The sequence below is a fragment of the Stenella coeruleoalba genome (genome assembly GCF_951394435.1).
Source record: "Stenella coeruleoalba genome assembly, chromosome: 1".
In the NCBI taxonomy this organism is placed as follows: domain Eukaryota; kingdom Metazoa; phylum Chordata; class Mammalia; order Artiodactyla; family Delphinidae; genus Stenella; species Stenella coeruleoalba.
This window is the reverse complement of record NC_137169.1, coordinates 51,302,098-51,324,990: the sequence shown is the minus strand read 5'-3', so window position 1 is coordinate 51,324,990 and position 22,893 is coordinate 51,302,098.

The window sequence follows — 22,893 nt, the reverse complement described above, 5'->3', positions numbered from 1 at the left end:
CTTACCATCAATAACAGCATGCTACTAATAAGCCATTTTCTGAATTTGAAGAGTTTTAGTAAAAATTACTTAGATATATATACCTCACTGTTTAGCCTCACGGACCATTTGCTAGTAGGGCTATATCAGTCTCCTTAGGCATTGTCCATGAGCTGGAAGTGGCATTTGGATTAGGTTAAAAACATCTGAAAGCAGCTGTTGATGGTGTGTGGTTTGCTAATGATCTAGTCTGCCTTCCACGTCTCTTTAAGGGTGAACAGAAAAGAAAGGGGCAACAAACCATCACTGACAAATGTGCTTGTAACATCTCAATGACAGCCAACCCAAGGTGCAGGTCAGGAAAGTTGATTGTTCCTTCTATGTTGACTATAGAAAGCCAAAGACCTTTATTTGAACAGCCATCCCAAGAGCACCTGTGGTCCACATATACTTCATGTTTCCTCTTCCCAAAGTCTTTGGTTGTGGGGTTGGTTCATCTTAACCATCTACCCATCAAGGTCCACCTCAAAGGCCAGTGCCATTATGAAGTATTCCCTGGTTCCCCTTAGGTCTCTTTTCCATTTTAAATTTCTTAATGCTTTACCTGTTCTGCTTTTATGGCACTTAGCACTTTTTGCATGGACTTTGGCGCACTCTTGGTACATTTAATTTCTATCACTAGACTGGTATGTTACATGAGTGTAAGCTCTGTTTCTGATTCATCTTTTTATGCACCAGAATGCAAAGCTTCTACCTGACATAGAGGTTTCTCAGAAAATGATCAATGAACAAATGGGTATAGACCCACAACAAATAAGAAAATAGAAGAACAGGCAGAATTTAACTTGAACAGTTTGTTTTGAAAGTACTCTACAAGTCAGCTCTTTGAAATTTAGAACTTCATTTCCCATAGAGAATATTATAAGTTGAGAGTAGGTTTTTAGTCCTGTCTCTCTCGGGCTAAAAGAATTCCAGCTTTTGCACCCATTTCTCTCATACTCTTACAATCATAGCCTGTTTCTTCTTCTTGAATTCCATTTGCAATTATTTCTTTGAAATCCCTAGAAATTAGCTTAACCCTTTAGACATGATCTGTTGGCCTGATGTTCTGTGGATAAAGTAGTGTGTATGAGCCTCCACCTCACTCCTCCTCTTTGGCTCCCCCGAAGGCTGACCCTCCCATATCTTACTGGACCCAAAGATCCTTCTACCAGTTGACTTGGCTTTGCTCTAATTCCCAATAACAAGCCAAACTAAAATAGCCTCAGCCTCGGTTAAAGAAACAGTCTCTTGTTTTAGTCATTGATCCTTTATTTTGTTCAGTTAATATATCAAGCATTAGTAACATGAAGGCTAATCATATATTGAACACTTGTGTGCCAGGCACTGTGCTAAGATCTTTTTTTTTTTTTAACATCTTTATTGGGGTATAATTGCTTTACAATGGTGTGTTAGTTTCTGCTTTATAACAAAGTGAATCAGTCATACATAAACATATGTTCCCATATGTCTTCCCTCTTGCGTCTCCCTCCCTCCCACCCTCCCTGTGTTAAGATCTTTGAATACACTGTTTTATTTAATTCTCACAACAAACCTTGAAGTATGTAATGTTAGGATTCCTATTTTATAGAAGAAGAAACAGACTTAGATTTTCAGCTGCTTGGTATAGTCAGTGTATATATGGTGGCAAAGCCAGTCTTCAAACCTAGACTTGTGTACCCTCCAAAGGACATGTGTTTAATTACCATGCTAGTTTATAGCAGATGGGCAATAGTCTTTTGGTTGTGGGGTAGGGAAGGGGGAAAGAGAATTGGATAGAAGTCATGCTTTCAGTTCCGCCAGAACTGGAGTGGAATCTGAGTTCTTTGGTTTCCTACCATTGAGATCTTGGAAAAATAATTTAATCTCAAAGAACTGGTTTCCCTTAAAATTTGTATAACTAAAACCATTCCATTATGAATAGTAAGTGAGATGATGTTTTTGAAAGGTATAGGTCATTGCTTGGTGAAACTATTCTGCAAATAATTTATTTTTCTTCTTTCTATTCCTCTTGCCCTTCTGTTTATTTGAAATGTGGTGACCATAAATACCTGTTCTCTAGAATACATAGGCACCCTCCCCTTCACTCTTAAATAGGTCCCCATTTAGACATGATGAATTACATGGCCATGTTCTGGATGATAGTGGTATTCTCCTTGCCTTCATTATCTGCATGCAGTGGAATCTTTCTAATTGCAAATATGATTGCATCTTTCCTCTGCTTAGAACTCCTTACCTCATTGCCCTAGAGATAAAATCCAACACCTTCACAGTGGTGTATGAGGCCCTTCATGACCTGAGCCTGTTGTAATTGTATCCCCTCTCATACCCACCCAGACTTTTATTCTCAGTGCTGTTCATAGCAACTACCTGCAGTTTCTTGAAACACCTTTGCTGTCTATTGCTTCTATGCCTTTACAGATGTCTTCCTGTGCCTGGAATATTTTTCATCCCTGTCATTGTTTTTCTATCATTAGGATCCTTTTCTATGTGTAGGGAACCTTCCATTTTGAGATACATTGTGGGACTGCACATTGTTTTACTGCATAGCAGATGAAATAATATTACTTCATTACAAATCCACTTTGTGGTTAAGACATGAGCATATGATCTTGACTCTGACAATCAGAATTTGGCTCAGGAACTTGTGACACAAGAGGGAAGGAACAGGCATTGTCTCTTATTTTCTGACAGAGACAGTAACAATAGAAGCTTCAAGGTCAGAGAGCCTGAGTCCAAATCTTCTCTACCTCAGTTACTAGTTGTGTAATCTTACACTAGCCAAATAACTTCTTTACATCAGTTTCTTCATCTGTAAAATGGGAATAACAATAGTGCCTACTTCAAATAGTGCTTGGAAGGATTAATCATATATACTTTATGACTGAAACAATGCCTGGTACATAGTACATGCTCAAAAATATTGTCATTATTATTGTTATTGATAATAGTAATAATAATAGCAATCATGGTAAACTACTTTCTGTAGCATTGGCTTTTATTTTTCTTGCATCTAAAAACTGTGACCAATACATTTCCCTCTAACTAGGTTAATTTGGACTTGTGCTTAATGTCTAACTTAAGATTTTTTCCTCCCAGAAACTTTTCCTGAACCTACTGCCACATTAGCAACCACTGCTCTGGACTCACATTTTGTTTTCATTAGAAGCAGAGCACTTATCACACTTTATTAAAATGCCTGGTCCTTGCTGTTCTCTCCAACTAGACCATGAGCTTCTAGGCAGCCCTGGCCACTCCCTCAACATTGTATCCCTAGAGTCTAGCTTAGGCAGTACCTTGACACCTTGTAGGTGTTCAGTAAACATTTGCTGGATGAATGATCAAATCCCCCACCACCCTCTGAGATCCTGCAATGGGAGATTCAGCCAAGTAGGAGAGTCACTGATTTCCATTCCCATGCTCCAGCTTTTCCTGTGGGTTCTCTCCCTGTGACCCCATTTAATATCATGCCAATCAACATTCATATTTGCACTGATGATCCTGAAATGTCCTTGACAATCTCAAGAGAGTCACAGTCAGTATATTTCATTGCTGCAGTGCTCCTGCCTCCCAGGTTTGGGTTAAGAGATGGAACTAACCCCAGAGATCTGATCCCAGTCAGTGCTATTGTGCTTCCCTTTAAGAGTATCTTATTAAAGTCAGGAGAATGCAAAGCAGTTCTCCAGATCTGTGAGCCAAATGTGTCATGAGAAGAAACTGGGTGCTCCCATTTATTCTTTTTTGAGTCAGTGACCTGAGGCAACACCATGCTATCTTCTAACCAGATAGGATTACTTGCTGTTCTTCTATTCATGACTGGGCTGAACATTTACATCTTCTTGCCTTTGTGTATGCTATTATCTCAGTTTCCTGTGGTTCCTCACCATTTAAAGCATAAAGACATAATGGCTTAGCAGGCCATTCAAGGCTCCTTACAAACTGAGCCCCATCTATATTTCTGATTTTATCTCCTACCATACCCTATCAGATCCTCTAACCTCCATCTGATTAATCATTCACTCATTTCTTTTATATCTTTAACAATAATTTATAGATTATACTTCGGACACAGTAGTGACCATCATGGCATTGCAGTATAGTGGTAGAAATAGAAATTTACATATAGTATAAAATAAAAATAGAAGTGAAATCATAATGGGTCCCCTGAAGTTAAATTGTAACAGAGGCTAACAATGACAGGAGATTGTACGACAGGCGGGTCTGATCATGGAGGGGTTCTTGGAAATTAAAACACCTTCAGAAAGCCCTTTAGGAGTTTGTTGAATTCTGGCATTGTTCTGTGTCATTGCTGTATCAACAGGACTTAGCACCAGACCCAGGGCAGAGCAGGCATGCAATAATCAAATAAATGTATGAATGAAAAAATTGACATTAATAAAGGATAACTTAATCTACACACAGTCTCATAACCAACTTCCATTCTCCATTCTTAGGTAACAGTTGACAAAAGCACACGTGTGCACACACATTTGTCTGGGAGTAAATATCAATGTAATTATATATTAATTAATACTTTAACATTTACAATGCTTTTCTACCCAAAGTCTCAATGAATTGCACCTAGAATCATTAATGCAGGAAGATATAATTCTTATCTTTATTGATAGGAAACTGAGTCTATGAAGTGAGTTGCCTAAGGTGACTCATCTAGTAAATGATAGAAATGGATAGTGTACTTTGGTCCTCTGGCTTCAAGTCTGGGCCCTCATACTTCTTTATTTACAAAGAACTAAGGGTGGTATGACATCAATAATACAGGAATAAGGAATGCAAGTCAACACTTGACTGGATAAAATATTTAAAAATTTCTTCTTGAAGAAATAGGAACACGAAAATGTAGTGAAGAATCACAGGGGCAGGCCTGGGAGAAGGAAACCCAGAGAGCTGACTGGCAGGTGGAGCCCCTGGTTATCCAGGAATATTTGCCAGTTCAGGCAGAGGCAGCTGCGAAGTTGGCGTGGGAGGTCCAAGGCCTACTGTGGATGGGGAGCCCCAGTAAATCACTCATGCTTTGAATTGGGAGCCCAGCGGTCTCCACTCAAGACAGAACAGAGAGCCAGAAGCAGTCAGGCTCTCTAGAGACTCAGTCACTGTAAATGGCCTGAGGTGAAGTTTCCTTGCCAGTGCCCCTAACCACTGCCAGAGGCAGATCTAAATACTCCTATCACCTAGGCCCCAATTATTTCCATAATTAAGTTTTTTAACATAAACTATTCAGAACTCAATAAAAAATAACCTGAGGGGAATCGTTCTTGGATAAGTTAAATTTCTTCTCTCAAGTATCATTTTGTCCATGGAGCCTGGCTTTATATGGGGGCCATTAAAGGACTTTAAGGAGGAGACTGAAATGTTTGGGTGAGTTTTCTAGAGAGAAAACTCTGGAAGCTATATGAAAGTTGGTTTAGTGTTTGGTTAGAATTATCTTAACCAGCTTCCACTTAACCAATTGGCTAGATTAATCAACCTACAAGGTTAAATGCTGCTCTTCCTCTTGAAAACATTCTGATGGATGTCTACAGCATGCTTGTGTTCAGTAGACAGTACTCTAGTATTCTCCTGTACTTCTGCTCACTGACTTGTATGTTTCCAAAGAGTCACTTGTGTTAGTTACCAAATTACTTATGCCAATTAGTGTTCTTCCTGTAGATATATAATTTGAGTAAATATTATGTAAGCTGATAAAATATTACTTAAAAAAGGACAGCTTTTATTTCAATGAAAGTATGTTGAATGCTTTAGAAAAACTCAGTAGAGGCACATACTAAAGAATTAGCATCAAATAAGATATGAACCCAAAATTATAATGATTGTGGAAAAGTGAAAAATTTCAGAAGGATTTCATATTTAGATTAGTTTTCAAATATTTTAAAGACTTTAAGAGAAAATAGTATATGGAAGTAATGGATACTTGTTGTCATAGAAATTATACCCTAGCTTCCAATGGAATTGTGATATGGGAAAGATTGGCATATCAAAAAGGATTTATTAAACATATGTTACTACTATTAATCAATAACATGGGGTCAAATAAAATTACTTCCATATTAATGGTATGACATATAAGATTATATCATAATATATTATTTATTTAATATCATTATAGTAGTAATATATGATTAATATTATGTTATGATATTCATGTATATTATTAAAATAATTCAATAACACTTTATTTTAATATTAGTTAATAATGGCAAAATAATGAGTAATGTATTCCATTTTTTCAGCTATTTCATATATAAACATTCTGTATCCTTAATGACTAGCTCAAGGCTTTAAAGAATAGGCACTCAAGATTACATAATGAATGAATAAATCAATATACAACCTTTTAGTTTCATAATCATTTTTCTCAGGAATCACTCAAATTGGTCAACATCAGTTGAAAAATGTGAATCCCGTAAATCAACACAATAGCTATAGGTGTGCTCTCACCAGCAATGGCCCCATTTTCTCACAGAAGTGACTTATGGTATTTATCATCCAATAAACCTATAAACCTATTAGTGATTTTTATAACCTTAGTATAAGAATCTGTGTTAATTAACTTATTCATTTATTACTCCCACAAGCATTTATAGAAAGCCTACTGTGTGTTAGGTGTTGGCCTAATCACCTCTATGAATTGCCACTTTATTATTTTGGGCTACTCATTAAATTGCTTGAATTGTTTTGGTTTCTTGAGTCTATCATCTAAAATATTAGCTACTTCTACTAGCTGTTTGTCACCTGCAAATTTGACAAGCGTGTTATCATGTAATTATTCAAGTCATTGAGGAAATATATTTAATAGGTTTGAGCAAAATAAAGAAGATAGTAGAAACCATTGGAATATTCCTTCTAGGCTGTCATTCCTAGGAGAATTATTCTCATTCAGCTGGGGCTGAATATGGAATAAATCTGACAAGGTAGAATTTCAGATAACCAGTATGATTTAGGGATGATGTGGTACATTTTGGTAACGTTTGAGACTATCCAAGAAAATAAATGCAGAAATTCTATCCCAAAGGGGAAATGGTTAATGCCCAAGGGACGTCTAAAAGAGGAGCAGCTAGGAATATTACCAATATGGGGAGAAGAAGCCAGGGGAAGTCACAGTTAGGTTCATAGAGGTAGAAGGTAAGACTTTAGGAATTCCCTAGGGAAATAGTACATGGCCATGACAGGTTTTTTAGGCCATCCTGTATGAGTGTGTCAAGGCTCTTAATGGGAGTAAAGATGAATGGAGATAGGTTGACATTAATCTACAAATCATTCTTCTTTTATACTGTCAAATCTGGTTGGGTCTTTACTTAATCCCAGTTAGTGGAAAAGAGTGTGAATTACTTGCAAGAATAGGGTTCCTTGACCTCCCGAACCAAAGAAGAGACAACCAGCCATTGTATCAATACCCTTCTGGGATTGGAGATGAAGAAAGAATTGGCATTTCCTGGCCATAGGGTTAAAGGGCTTTTCTGATGCTCTCAGCTGGCACCTGGTCCAGAATTCCCTTGTTCTCAAGTCTTGGTCTCTTTTCTTGAATTTCTTCACTAGAAGGAGTTTCTCTGTTCCAGTGGGAAAATGCAGAGCTCTCATTGCCTTAAACCTAGGATATGGGGACATAGTGCAAGTGGAGAAGGTTCTAAACTGCATTAGTTCAACAAATATTTATTGACTGCTATGTTCCAAGCACATTTCTACATGTTCAGAGTATACCAATGAGAAAATAGACAAAGGACCTTGTCCTCGTGGAGCTACTTTTCTAGCAGAGAGAAATAGATAATAAACACTAAAACCAATCAACAAGTGAATTCAGTAGTTTCTTAGAAGGTCATAATTGCTATGCAAAAGGGAAAATATAAGTGTAAGAGATGAGAATTTCATGGAGTGGGTGGACAGATTATTGTATTAAGTAAACTGATCAAGGAGGACCTCAGTGTGAAGGTGAAATTTCAATAAATTCTTGAAAGAGGTGAGGAAATGCATCACGTGGCTATTGGGGGGAAGAGAATTCCAGGCAAAAGGAATAGAATTCTAGGTAGACTCTGAGGTGGGAGTGAGTGAGGTGGGAGTGAGCAGTGTCAGGGATAGGGGAGTAGTAGGACAGAGAACTAATGGAGGACTAGGTAATAGTGGGTTTAGTAAGCGTTGCAAGTCTTTGGCTTTTACTCTGCATGGAATAGAGAGCTATTGGAGGGTTTTTAGGAATGAAATGAAATGATCTTGAAATTTTAAATGGATCACTTTGGCACTTGTACTGAGAACATACTGCAGGGAAGCAAGGCTAGATGCAGGAAGACCTATTAGAAAGTTGTTGTAAGAGTTCAGGGGAAAGTTTTGGTACATTGGCCTGAAATATATAGTAGCAGTAACAAGAACAAACCAGATTCTAGATGTATTCTGAAAATATTATCTAACAGAATTTCCTGGCAGACTGTGTATGCGTGGGATTGAAGTATCAAGAATGACTCCAAGTTTTTTAGCCTCAGGAACTGGAAGGAGAAGTTGCTAGAAGTTGAGATGGGAAAGACTGTGGGTGGAGAGAGTTTCAGAGGGAAAACAGAGCTTAATTTTGGACATATTATTTTGAGATCTCTACTAGACATGCAAATGGAGATGTTGAGTAAGAAGTTGGATATATGAGTCTAGACTTCAGGAGAGAGGTTTGGGCTAGAGATAATAATTTGAGATGTCAAAATATAGATGGCATTTAAAACCATGAAACTGGATGAGTTCCCTAGGGCAGTGAGTGCAGATAATGAAGAGAAGACAATGAAGGACTTGGTTCTGAGCCACCCCAATATTGGGTTGAGATGTAAGATAGAATAATAAACAGTAACAAAAAAAGTTGACCAAGAAATACTGACTTGTGTAAAACAAAAATGTTTTAGTGGGGTTAAAGTAAAATAATGTAAAATGAAAATACATGACAACACAATCTTATAAATTGGGTGGGTATTGTTAAGAAGGAACATAAAGTATTGATAATATTAGGACTTTGGTAAATGAAGTATACATGTTAATTTCTAGGGTGACCACTAAAAGAATAGAAAAATGATATAGAGTGGAGAGAAAAAATTGAATGAGAAATAAATCAATCTAAAAGTAAATAAGAAAAAAAGAAAAAGAAACAGAAAAGCCAGGTCAATGAGAAAGTACAAAGTGTCAGTAATAAATTCAGATAAATCATTATTACGGTATGTGTAAATTAATTATATTCTCTGTACAAAAGACAAAGATTGTGAGGATAGCTATATTAACAAACAAGATAAATACTGTTTATAAGTCATATCTAAAATACACAGACATGAAATGTTGAAAGTAGATGAAAAAAGATAAATCAACAGATATGGAAATGGGTCTCTCATATTCATTTATGACATTTGACAAAAATTACTTGCTCCAAACTACACTGGACACTAGATTCAAATATGTTCTCTGTCTTTAAATGTGTATCTGGCCAACTATTTCTTGATGTGACACTTGACTCCTTCCCCAATTAGATGGGGTTACCACCTCTGATACAGTGCCATGGGCTATCTTGGTGAAACATTGACTTTGTCCAGTCTTATCCTAATAATCCTTCACCTAAGTTCAAGGGCTTCATGGGAAAGTCTCCTGTTAACATCATTTTGGTAAATGGTCTCCTGCCCTTGGGATGGATTTCATATTTTCACAAAGGCCTTACTTTAAGTGGTTTAATGTTGAATTTCCATGCAGGTTGTTAACAAAAAATATTTCTTTTAATTTTCTTTTTTTGGGATTTCAAACTAGATTTTAATGAATACAAATTGAAACAAACATGGCATCTTACAGTTAATTTTCTTTAGTAAAAAAGTAAAACTATAGAGCAATAAAGTGAGATTTCTAAAAATTAGGCTTTTTTTTTAACATCTTTTTTGGAGTATAAGAACAGGTTACTTTGGAGCTTATTGATTCATCCAATAGCAGTGGTTGCTTCTTGTGCCTTTGTGTGAAGCTATCTATGATTGGAAGGTATTCATTTTTTCATTATCAGCCCCTAAAATCCCTAGTCCAGCTGAATGGGAGTCACTGTGTTTTTGTTTTGCGTGTTTCTTCGTCAAGTTTCATCTACTAACTGCCCATTGCCCATGTGTATTTGAGAAAGTGGAGTATATTGTGTTGAGGAGTGGTTACAGGACATTCATCTAGGCTCACTTAGTAGATTGAGGGACTCATTTCTACACATCTGTCTCATAGAGCATATGATTCAGGTTCATGCCTCAACAAAATGGGAAATTCTTTGTACTAGGGACCTGTCAGGTCTCTTATGAATTGGTGAAAAATGTTAATGTTAAATTCACAAATGTTAAGGTTCTGCTGACACTTTGCTGTTGCTTGTTTCTTTGAGTCTCATGTCACATTTTCTATTAGATTTATAAATGTTTTCCAAATTATTTCTCCTTCCTTTGGTTAATCCCACACATGCCCACCATGTTAATTTTTCTACAGCAAAGTTCTGATTATGTATCTTTGTTCAAAACCCTTCCACTATTATTTGGTGCTTAGAGACCATATTCAAATTACTTATTCCAGTCTCCAGACCCTTAGTTATCTGTCAAGTCATTCTTTCAAAAATTTTTATCATTCCCCTTTTTCATCCTAAATTCTAAGTTAATATGTGTTCTTTGTATACATCCTATGCTTCCTGCTTACTTGCCTTTGCTCATGTAGTGCTTTCTGCCTGGAGTGCCCTTATTCTGATTTCCATAACAATCACTTTTGTTGTCTTGGTAAATAAGTACGAGGAAAAATAATCCTCAGGTATTACTATGTGTAGGTAGAGACTACCTGGATTTTATAGTCAAAATTTTCATGGCCAGAGTGGGTAAAAACTAGCTAAGCGGTCTCTTAGAGAATGCCTCATTAGCTAGTTTATTTATTCCTGGATGTGTTGCATATTACCTTAGACTGTAGCATATGTGTGTGTGTGTGTGTGTGTGTGAGAGAGAGAGAGAGAGTTCTTGTGCACACACACATGCGCTTGCAGACATCTCACCAAGAATGAGCATCTTTCCTTTATAGTGTCTGATTTCAGTGGATGATACTAAAGGTAATTCAGGATATATGTATTTTTTTCCCAGCCAATCAAAGGGTCTTACCTAAACCTCAGGAAGAGAAGGTGAAATAGACTCTTGTTTGCCCCTTTTTAAATACACACAAGACAGTTGTTGGCTGCTGCACACAGCATGGATAAGCTCAACATCATAGAGTCTATAAAGCTGTGTGGACCTGGCCAAGTCCAGAGAAAACATCCTTGGAAGTAGGTACATTTTGTTAAGTGAACGATTTCCTACTAACAAGATCTCATTTGTCTAAACTGCTTTCTCTTCACTGTTGACTTAATTCTAGTATGAAGAAGTAAATGCAAACCAATGAGAAACACTGGTCAATCCATTGTGGTATTTTCAAAGGTCTGGGTGATATAGGTGATCCACTGGTGATGTGGACCAATGATTTTCATATTTTTCTCCAAAGATTCTTGGGGTTTCTTAAAATGTCTTACAAGCCATGTAAGGGGTGAGGATGAAGATGTTATGGACCAAATTGTACCTCTCCAAAATTTGTATGTTAAAGTCCTAACCTCTGATGTGACTATATTTGGAGATAGGGCCTTTAATGAGGTTATCAAGGTTAAATGAGGTCATAAGGGTAGACCCCTAATTCACTAAGACTGGTGTCCTTATAAGAAGAGGAAGAGACACCAGGAGTGTATGTGCACAGAGGAAAGGCCATGTGAGGACACAGTGAAAAGTTAACCATTGTCGACGGAAGGAGAGAACTCTCACAAGAAACCAACCCTGCTGGCATTTGGATCATGGATGTTCAGGCTCTAGAACTATAAGAAAATAAATGTTTGTTGTTTAAGCCACCCAGTCTATGGTATTCTGTTATGGCAGCCCTAGTGGACTAATACAGAGGCCAAGAAAAAGTCTGGTCTCTACATCTTCATTTAAACTGGATTTACTCTACTCCTGCTATTAACGTATTAGAGTTTTATGTAAGATTTTTTCTTTCTTTTTTTAAAAAAACACAACATGATTATATTTTAATAAACAACCAAAATACAAAACACCATAATAAATTGACGGCAATAAAATATGGTATTTCATTTGCATTGCATGACAAATGGTTAACATCCTTAGTCATAAATGAGTTCTTAGAAAGCAGTAACAAAGACATTGATATTCCAAGGGGAATGAAAAAAAAAAGCAGAAGAAAATAAAATAACACAAGTGACTAGTAAGGATTAAGCATATATGAAGATGACTGAGCTGAACAATAACAGACGAAAAGCAATTTCTTTGTAATATCATATTACCAAAGATTAAAAATCTAACATTTGTAGAGTTTTAGGAAACAGATCCACATAAACACTGGGGGACAAGATTGATGAGGTCCCATCTATATAGTAGGGGGGAATCTAGTTTGGACTCAAACTATACATTTCGGATATCCTTAGTCTTAGTAGTTCCAATTCATTGGAATTATTTCAGTTGTATAGTAATTTGTCCATGTATTGTAATGGAGACATTTCTTCCTAGTCCTATATTGGGTCTAATTAGAAAGCTTCTCACCTCCCAGTTCCATTGGTCTCCTTCCCTTGTCTACCTGGACACATGGCTGGCCACACTATTGGAAGAGGAGTTATTTTGATGGCAGAGAGAAGGTATCACTTGTCTCTATGATTTTATCTTACCCAATGCTATGGACTGAATATGTGTGTCCTACCCCCACCCAAATTCATCTTTTGAAATCCTAACTCCCAATGTAATAGAGGTGGGGCCTTTGGAAGTCATGAAGGTGAAGTCCTCAGGGTGTGATCAGTGTCCTTAGAAGGAGAATTCAAGGAGCTAGTGTTCTCTCTCCACCATGTGAACCACAGCAACAAGACCACAATCCAGGAACCAAATCAACTGGCACATTGATCTTGGACTTCTACCTTCCAGAACTGTGAGACATAAATTTCTGTTGTTTAAGCCACATATTCTGTGGTATTCTGTTATGGCAGCCCGAGCTGACCGAGGCTCGCCACCTCTCCCACCCCATTCTGCTGATAGCACACATACAGGTGTGTACTTAATAGCATTAAATATGTAAGTAAATTTGACACCAACACATTCAAAAATGGCCTCTTTATCCTCCTAGACCATATATAAACCTATGCTAGAAATCCTCTAGTAACAGAAAGCATACTAGAGGGCAGGTTTTAAAAATCCTTAAAGATTTCTATGAAGAGTTTGCTTTTTCATAATTAGTTTGAATCATTTTTATCTCCATACAAATTTCTGTAAACTCTTAATTGCCTAGATTATTCTCTATTCAGAGATTTTACAAAGAGGATATTTACTTGATGTTGACACACACTAAATTAGAACTAACTAGCTGTTACTGGATATCATTCCTGCTCACTTCTCACTATTATTATAACAACTACTAATGCAGTATCTGTTTATACATATCAGTTGATCTTTGCACTATCCTGTGAGGTTGGTAATGGTATTCTCATTTTTAATATGAGGAAAGTGGAGCACAAGGAGTTAAAAGTAGCTAAAATTGTAGTGATAAGACTAAGGGCATTTAAGTTTTGAATTATACATTTTATTCCATATCATTTCCTTTGCTTTTATGTGCTTAACCTATGTAAAAAATAAAAGCCAGATAAACATATATTTATAGGATGAATAGTCAGATATGAATCCGTATGGTCAGTTATAATCAGGTCCAGATGGTTAGTGCTCTGAGCTACTAAAGACCCCATTTGATGCCCCAGTTACCTACCATCATCACAATTAGGATGGGCATCAGCCGACACTTAATAAAGGAAATAGCATATTTTGGTGGAAAGAACATGGGCTTTAAAATCTGCCCTGGGATCAGGTTTCAGCTCCACCACTTACTAGCTATGAGATGTGGAACAATGAAGAGTTAGCTCCTCTGAACCTTCATCTCCATATGTGTAAATTGTGGATAAGAGTAATATCTATCTTAGGAGTAAACAAGAAGCAAATGAGGAAGCACCTATGATTGTCCTTGACACAGAGCAGGCATATTGTAAGCATTCAATAAATGTTAGCTGAATCTGAATCATATGTTATGCGCTAACACAAATTACTGTAAAATTCAGTCTCTCTCTTGAGGGTTTACAAGCTAACTGGTGAGATACTGAAGAATGATAGCAAAACGACAGCAAAGATCAAGTGAGTGCTAAGTGCATGAAACCATGGCAGGTCAGTGGAGGAGGAGATTCTTGAGGGCTAGGACTGTTCGACAACTGATTTCTTTTAGGATCAAGTTTCTGAAGAAAGGCAAACTCTTATTTCGATAGACAGCGGGGAGGGGGCATGCATGTGACAGAAAGGGAGAGATGATGTGTAAATGTGTATTGTGTATGGGAAGAAGAGTTGATCACTGTGGGTGGAGCAAAGATACTGCAAGGTGGTTTGTGTATTGTTCTTTACAGTTAACAAAGCCTTCTGCCTCGTTTGAGCCCCTCCTCAGATCTAAGGAGAGGAGAGGACAAATTCTACTATCTCTTTTTATAGAATAGATAAAGATAAAACAGAAACTCTGAGAGGCAAAGTGACTCGGCTAAGGTAACATCTCTACTATGTAAAACAGAGGGGGCCTCAAACTCCAGTCTGCATCCTCCCAAGACTTGGGAAAGTGGCAGGGGAGGGAAAAGACTAAAGAAGTTAGAGAAAAATTTTTGACTTTGAATGAGAACTTTAGGGGTTTGGGATTTTTATTCTGCAAGCATAGAAAACCACAAAAGCTTATGACCAAAGTGCATGTGCAAAGTAATATTTTTGAAAATTACTCTGGCAGTAAGACTTGGGGTAGATTTCTATTCTTCAGACAGGACAGTGTTCTTCTAGCATCTCTCTCTTCTAAGACCATCAACCAAATGAATTTTAGGCCAAAGAGGGCTTTGTTCTTTATGCCATCTTGGAGAAAGCCCTCTTAATCAAGGAAATGGAGCTATTAGCACCCTGGCAGCCTTTTCTGTTCTGCATTTTAAATTGCTAATTTGTTTCTGGATAAAATATCTGTGTAAATCAAGCCAGTTTGCAAAACTGATGGCCCCGTGAAAAAAATGTTGAGGGAAAAAAGATCATATGCATGACTAAGCTGTATATCAATCTAAGCAAATGTTCTGATTAAATCATAAAGGGAATAAAAATGGCATAACAGGAAATGTAACTCACTGAATTGGAGTCAGATTCATCTCCCCACATGGCACCACGGCAATGAAGTACTGGGTCTGGTGGAAAGATTGAAGTTTTGGAGCAGGTCAGATCTGGGTTCAAATCTTGTATGTAAACTCCAAGAGGTCAGGAATGTTTTGCTCACCTTTATAACCCCAGCATCTATGACAATATCTGGCTCAGAGTAGGTCTCGTATAAATTTTTGCCAAAATCAAATGAAATGAGAATTCAGCCCTACCACTTACCAACAGAAAAACACTGGATAAGTGCTTTTCTCTTACTGCATCTCCATTTCTCATTTGTAAAAGAGAGATAATAATATTTACTTTATAGATTTATTGTAAGGGTTAGAAATAATGAAAGTGAGCAAAATATAGGCATGTGGAATGGAATGGTGTAGATATCCATTCCTGAACCCAGGTCATAAGCTGAGTTTCCCTTTCATGTGCTTCCCAGCATGCTTTGCTGGGCTGGGGTAGTGTCCTAAAGGGCCCTAAAAACCAGATGTTACTCAGGGTTACATCTTTCTCAGGGATTAGCATAGTACTTTTCCTAATAGATGCTCAATTGTTGAAATTAAATTTTCCAGGATGGTAGAACTTTGAACAAAATTATTCCTAATTAGCAGTTAGTTCATCTAGGAAGATGATGGCTGCCTACATAATGGACACATTTAAAACAATTATTATGCTTATTCTATGACTTCTCACACCAAGAGATACTGGATTTATTTTCCTCATTGTTTTAACCCCTACAACAAAGTCCCATTTTGAAGATGAGGAAATAGACTTGGAGAAATCAAGTGATAAGCTCACAGCCACACATTAAATAAGCAGCAGAGATGACATTTGATCCAGGACTTTTGGGTTCAAAGCCACTGTACTTTATGGAAGCATTCCATATACATTTGTTGATTGAATTAGCGGGCAAAGGCCAATCATACCCAGCTTTAACTTTCCTTTAGTCACAAGATGTTCTTTTAGCTCCTGCCGCAGAGATATTAAAAACAAGAAATCTGGCTTTCATTCAGTCGCTAAAAGCATGTGTAGTCTCGAACTGTTAGGTTTTTGTTCGACTATTCATAAGTATGTAACCGGCTTACAAGAGCAAGTGCATCCTTTCGATTTATTAAGTACTCTCCCTTCCACCAAAAGAAAGAGAAATGAAATAAAATAAAATGAAAAGGCCAAGATAAAGAGGCTATGAATTTAATGTTCATAACAGCAGTAGCAAACATTTATTGTATACCAATTATGTAACAGGTCTTGTGCTCTGTGTTTTACATACATTGTTTCTCAATGGCCCTCTGGGGGCATACTTTTGTCCACAAGTTGTAAAATAAGAAACTGCTCAGAATTCTCCACTGGCTTCCTGTCTCCCTCAGAATAGTGCCTAATGTTTGCACCATGGCTCACAGAGCCCTCCATGAACAGTTTGATAACATAAATTGAGTGTAAGAAACACAGTATCGTGAGTGAGATGAACACCTGTAACGTCTTCTCTACTACAGATACTGGGATGCACTAGAATTGCATGGGAATATTATGGTCTCCGTACTTCTGCCCCAGGTGAGGAAACCTGCTTGAGTTCAGGCTCCAGCCAGGAGAGAGAGTGAGCTTGGTCAAATCTTCCCAGCTCATGGCAATATTTGAGAAAACCCAAACCAAAAAGGGTAGGATATCACCCTCACACAGCACAGAGAACAGGGAGAAAGTGGGGCTGTGGTGCCACCAAAAGACAAAGGACCTCCCCAGGGAACGAATACTAAGATGCTGTCACTGTTTGGGGCATAAATGAGTACACAGTCTTCCTTAAGGAAACTTTGATTAAAAAAACAAAACAAAATAAAATAAATTCTTTAGTTAAAATGGAGAGTGAACAGTTAAAGAGATGAAGGCTTGCCTATGGGAGTGGAGACAGAGGGAGGCCCTGGGCTGTGAAATGTTCACATCCTTCCAGGATGTCAGTTTCACCTTCCAGAGGATCCATTGATCTATTCGAGAGATAATTTGATAATTTGGGAGTTGGCATTCTGAGGGAAGCTTGATTTGAACTCAGTTTACTCTTACTTGCTTTGATGGCCATGGAGTAGGAGATGTAAGAGTTGGAAAATAGGAGCATCTCATACTCCCGGTGGAAGTTGTGCTTATCTAACACTCCTGGGTAATAAGAGTGGCAGATCTACATGCTGAGCTCTGCAAGATGCTCTCTGCAGCAACTAAGGACTGTGCCAGGCAGTCATCAATCCTGGACATGTCCTTACCAGCAGCTCTCTATCACTATCCTTTACCCATTCCTGACAGGTAGAAAGCAAATTTGCATAACAAACTGTTTAAACATTCAATTGTGATCCACCTTCAAGGCAATCTTTGTCCTCGGCAGTTCTAATGGTTAGTGACCCCTTCAAAATCAACATCATTTGTCAAATCAAATTAGGCTTGTTACAAACTGCAAGGCAGTGTGACATTTATATTTTTGATGCTTTCAAACCAGTCTGAGGTAAAGTTCTCATATGGAATCGGGCTTGGCATGCTGAATGAGTCACTTCCTCAATGAGGCAATTGTCAGAAAAATAGACTTAGCTTGAAGGTAAATATTGTTGGGTCACTTGAAATGTATGCAGATTTGACATTTCCCTTCTGATTAGCATGTCTACACATTAAAGGTTTTTTTTATGTCACATCGGATAGTTCGGATGCCAGGGTAATGTCAGTGAGCACTTGATAGAAACTTAATTTTGTTCTTGATGATGAAAATGAGAGGATTAAGGGAGAAATGTAAGGTGGGAACCTTGTTTGGTAACACATGGAATGTATAGAAGGTATTCAGAATAAAAAGAAAATGCTGGGGAGGGAAGTAATTATCTACTGTGTGCCAGTATATCAGTATATATACTGATATATATATATATATGTATAAACACTAATTTAGTCCTTATAAGGATTATGATCCCCTTTGAATAAATAAGAGACATGAAGCAATGGGCTTAATGTCAAACAGTAAAATAGCAGAACTGGAATTTCAAACTTATGGACTTTGAAGCCAAAGTCCAAGATTCTCCCACTGTAGCATGTTGCCTCCTTAAGATGCAAAATATTCAACCTTGCCCTGACAGGAAATCTTAATTGAAAGTTATAAGCAATATCTAGGCATCCTGGCTCTGTCCTTAGCTTGCAAATATAAAATCAGAAACTCAGAGGATTTCCTGGTTTAACTTTTACAAACAATGAATATCCAGCCTCCACTTAAACATTTCCAGTGGCCAGGAGCTTACTATTTCACCATTCATCCTTCCATGTCCGTATTCATTCCCATACTGCCGTGTTAATTAATAAACCAATAGCACTACTTATGATCTTACATGTTTAAATGTACAATTGTATTCTACATCTAATTATGACTTTAGAGTATTTGCTCTGCTTGAGACTGTGCTGTGCCTATCATTTATTATACAATTTGTTCATCCCAATAAGCCAATAATGTACGTCCTATTATCATCCCTAACTTATTGAAGAACTTAGACTTATGAAGTTAAGTAACTTGTCCAAGTCACATAACTAAGAGTAGTACATCAAAGTAGTGCACACCTCCCAGTTTCAAACATTTTCCTAACATAATGGCAATCCACAGCCTGTAATATGCAATGAGAGCATGATCAGGAGAGGAGATGCAGCCTTCACCTTCAATTTGAAGTTGGCCATCTAATCTTACCTTATTATTTCCTGCTGCCAAAATCTTATAAAATATAGCACCTGTGTAAGAGCAATGAAAAAGTGGTCCAGATAAGTCCAGGCTTTCACCATCATCTGTGCACAAACTCTACCACTGGTGACCTTTCTCATACCTCACACCATACATTAGATTAGGGGCTGTCAAACTATGGACCACAGCCAAATCCTGTTCACGTCCTGAATTTTTTAAATAAAGTTTTATTGGAACATACCCACACTCATTCATTTACATATTGTCTATGGCTTCTTTCTCACTATAAGGGCAGAGTTGTGTAGTTGAGCCAGAGACTGTATAACTCACAAAGCCTAAAATACTTACTCTCTGATCCTTTAGAGAGAGTTTGCCAACTCCTGCATTAGGATTTTTGCATAATTTCTTCATGTCACCTATAGAAAAGGTATACAGAGGGAATGACAGGATATCCTAGGGTGGCCATGTGTACTCTATGAGAAATTGCAAAGTAATAGCCAAAACAGTCTGGTTATTTTAAGCTGGAAAACCAAGGCAAAGAAAAGTTATCCAAACCAAACTTGAACTTTTAGTTCAAGCCCTCTTACTATTAACACAGGGATTCTAAAATGGCTCCTATAATCCTCACTGAAGCACCAGAGGATGTTAACTTTATTTACTTATCATGACTCTGCCCTTAAAGCAGTGATTCTCAATCTTAGATTCACCTGAGGAGATTAACAAAAAACATACACACAGCTTGTTGCACCATGGATAGAAATCCCAGACCTACTGAGTCAAAAATGCTTGGAACAGAACCATGACATTTCTATTTTCAAAGTGTTTTATCAAGCAACGAATGTCTGATATCATTGCTGCAAACAACTACAAATAGAACTACATCTTTCTGCAAGCACTTGAAGATAATTATCATTCTAATGGCTTTACATAACATCTATGTATCAATTACTTTGCCTTGACCTTTCTCTGAACTGCAGACATATTTTTTCTCACTGTCTACTTGGTATTTCTTGACATCTCAAACTTCACCTGCTCCAAAATAAACTTTTGATTTGTCCACCAAAGTCATCTTCATCACAGTTAATGGCACCACATATTCAGTTTCTTAAGCCCAAATTCTAAAACGTTTCTACGATTCTTTTCCCCCCAGTCTCTTATTGGTAAATCCAAAATAAATCCAGGTTCTGTCTACCTCTCTCTGTCCTATCAAACACCACAGTAGGTCAAGACACCATCATCTCTCACCTGGATCACTGTAAGAGAGCCACTTTTCTCCCTGATAGGATTTTTAAACTCCTGTAATTCATAATCTTTTCTCTCCACAGCAGTTATAGTGATATTTCTAAAATTGTGTCAAGCCACTTTCCTGCTTAAAGCCCTCCAATGATGTTCCACTACATTTAAAAAAACAAAGCAAACCTCTTACTGTATCCTGAAAACTGCATATGTTCTGGCTGTTGCCGAAATCCATCTTTATCACTTTTATCCTCTGTTCTCATGACAGCCTCATGAGTCTTCTTTCTTTTCCTTGAACACTAACCTCATTCATTTCTCAGGGACTTTGTATTTGCTATTCCTTGAGCTTGGACACTTTTTCATGTCTGGCTCCTTCTTATCATGTAGGATTCAGCTCAGAGAAGCCATTCCTGACTACCCTATCTAAAGAAGCCACTTTAAAGCAATACATCACTTTTATTGAATAGTCTTATTCTATTTCCCATATAACTCTTATCTATATGAAATTATCATGTTTGTTTGCTTATTATCCATCTTCCTGCCAAAGAATACAAGGTCCACAGGAACACACCAAGTGCCTAGAACAAAGTGTAGTGCATAATTGTTGCTTAGTTATTAAACTAACTTTTTTCTCCTTAATACTTTCTTTTTCAGGCTAAATCTTATTATTCTTTCAAATAGTTAGTAAAGTGTACTATGTGACTGCAATGTGAATTCATTAATTATAATCTACTCCGTGATCACAAACAATCTATTCTAGCCACCTTGCTATATACTTGCTCAGAGCAGAATCTGGTCTTCACCTTTCTTTGAAAGTGTCCTATACATTTGTACAGTATTGTGTACATAGTGAGTATTGAATAAATGTTGATGAATGGAGTATATAATGGGCTTTTGGCTCCATACATCAAGATTTTCTTGAAGGACAGATAATTACTTCTACTTTATATCTGACATTTTAATATAACTGGTTGTGGTCATTATCATTTGGAATTGCATTCTAGTCAATTCTTACAAAAAAAAAAGAAGAAAATAAGGCAAAATTACCTTGTGAGCAATCCACAATTGGATTTGCATTTAAAAATTGCCGAGTGAGCACTCCTGCCTGATGGCCAAATGTAATTAATCTCTTGTAACTCAAGGTCTCATCTATGTGGAAATGGGGAGGGGGGAAGAAAGACTGCAGGATTCCTGGATGGTAAAAGTCATCTCTCTCATTATTTATGTTTATAGGGTGCCTGCATTGTTCTCCCACTAAGCTACCCAAGGGGAATATAAAGGTGGTTAAGGTACTGTCCCTCTTCCTAAGGAGCTCTGTGTCTCTGGTTTACATGATCACTTCCCTGTCCAGCCTGCACACTACTTCTTGGAAGCTTCCCACATCCCTGATGATGGGAAGGGTCAGGTGTCCATGTTAATAATTTATTCCCTTTTCTGGACACAGCTGTTGGTCTATGGGTAGACATGACACAGTGGAGTCAGTTTCTTTTTCTTCAAAGTTTGAATCAAAGGAACTAAGGGAGTTGGCCCCTGAATTGTATGGTAGAATGCAGATGTCCATGAATTCCTTCTGCTCTGGTCCCAGTGAAGACCTCACTCCTGACCCGAGACCTGTTTATTCATTTTTGTTTCTGGATTTCAGTGAGGCCTTAAGAGAATTTAAATAGGCTTCTGTTTGTTGCAGCAAAATTTCCAGAAAAAGCAGTTATGTAGATGAGGAGAATATAAACCAAAACCTATACTGCAGTGTGATCAGTGCTATGGTAGAGGTTGGGCAGGTTTCTATCTAAGCAAAGGAGTGTCTTCAACCTGGCCTAAGAAGGTCAGAGAAATGTTGCAGGATATATCACCTAAACCGAATTATGGAGAGTAATAATTAACTTGGTGATAAATGGTGGAGAGAAATAAGGGAGGTTTTTGCAGCATGAAAAAATCCAGGGGACTGTAAAACAGCAGATATATTTTGGGAAATACAAAAATACAAGTTTTATATAACTGGAGCTCAAAGTATAAGGTGATGAAGTGACAAGGAAAGCATCTGGAAAAGTAGGTAGAAACTAGACAATGGAATGTCTTTGGTAAGATGTGTTGACTGAAAAAATGAACAATGTGAGAGTTTTCAGTTAAGTGTTATTTGGGGCAAAATGAAGTCTATAGCCTGGGAGACAGCATCTCAGCTCTGAGGAAGTGCTCTGAAGAAGTAGTGGGGAAGGTCAATATTATATATGATTTTAGTGAAGAGGGATAAATGCAGCCAAGCACACATTTTGCAGAAAATTGCTGCTAGTCATGAAGAACAGATGTCTCCATTAATTATTTTAGTGCTTTTCTAGATATGGGGAGATACAAGAATTTGGGCTCATAAAATCTTCTGAAAATATCTAACTATCTGAAGGCCTGTTCTGTAAGTTTTTCCCAAAGCATAGAGTGCCTCATCCCTGATCTCCACCCTGAATTCCTTTCAGGATGTGTTGAAGGTCAGCGACTGCAGTGGCTAGTGACTTAATCCTTGTAGAGGCAGATGGCAAGTGTCAATTTTTAGTTGACAGATGCTAAGTATTTTGGAATAAACGTGTAGATTTATAATCTGATGAATGACTAATTTTGATCCTTTCTCTGGGGAGATCCTGACTAAATCCCCAGGGACCTTCTAACTATTTTACAACTCCTTTTTAGGAGCGGCCCCAGGCAAACTTATGAAAAGAA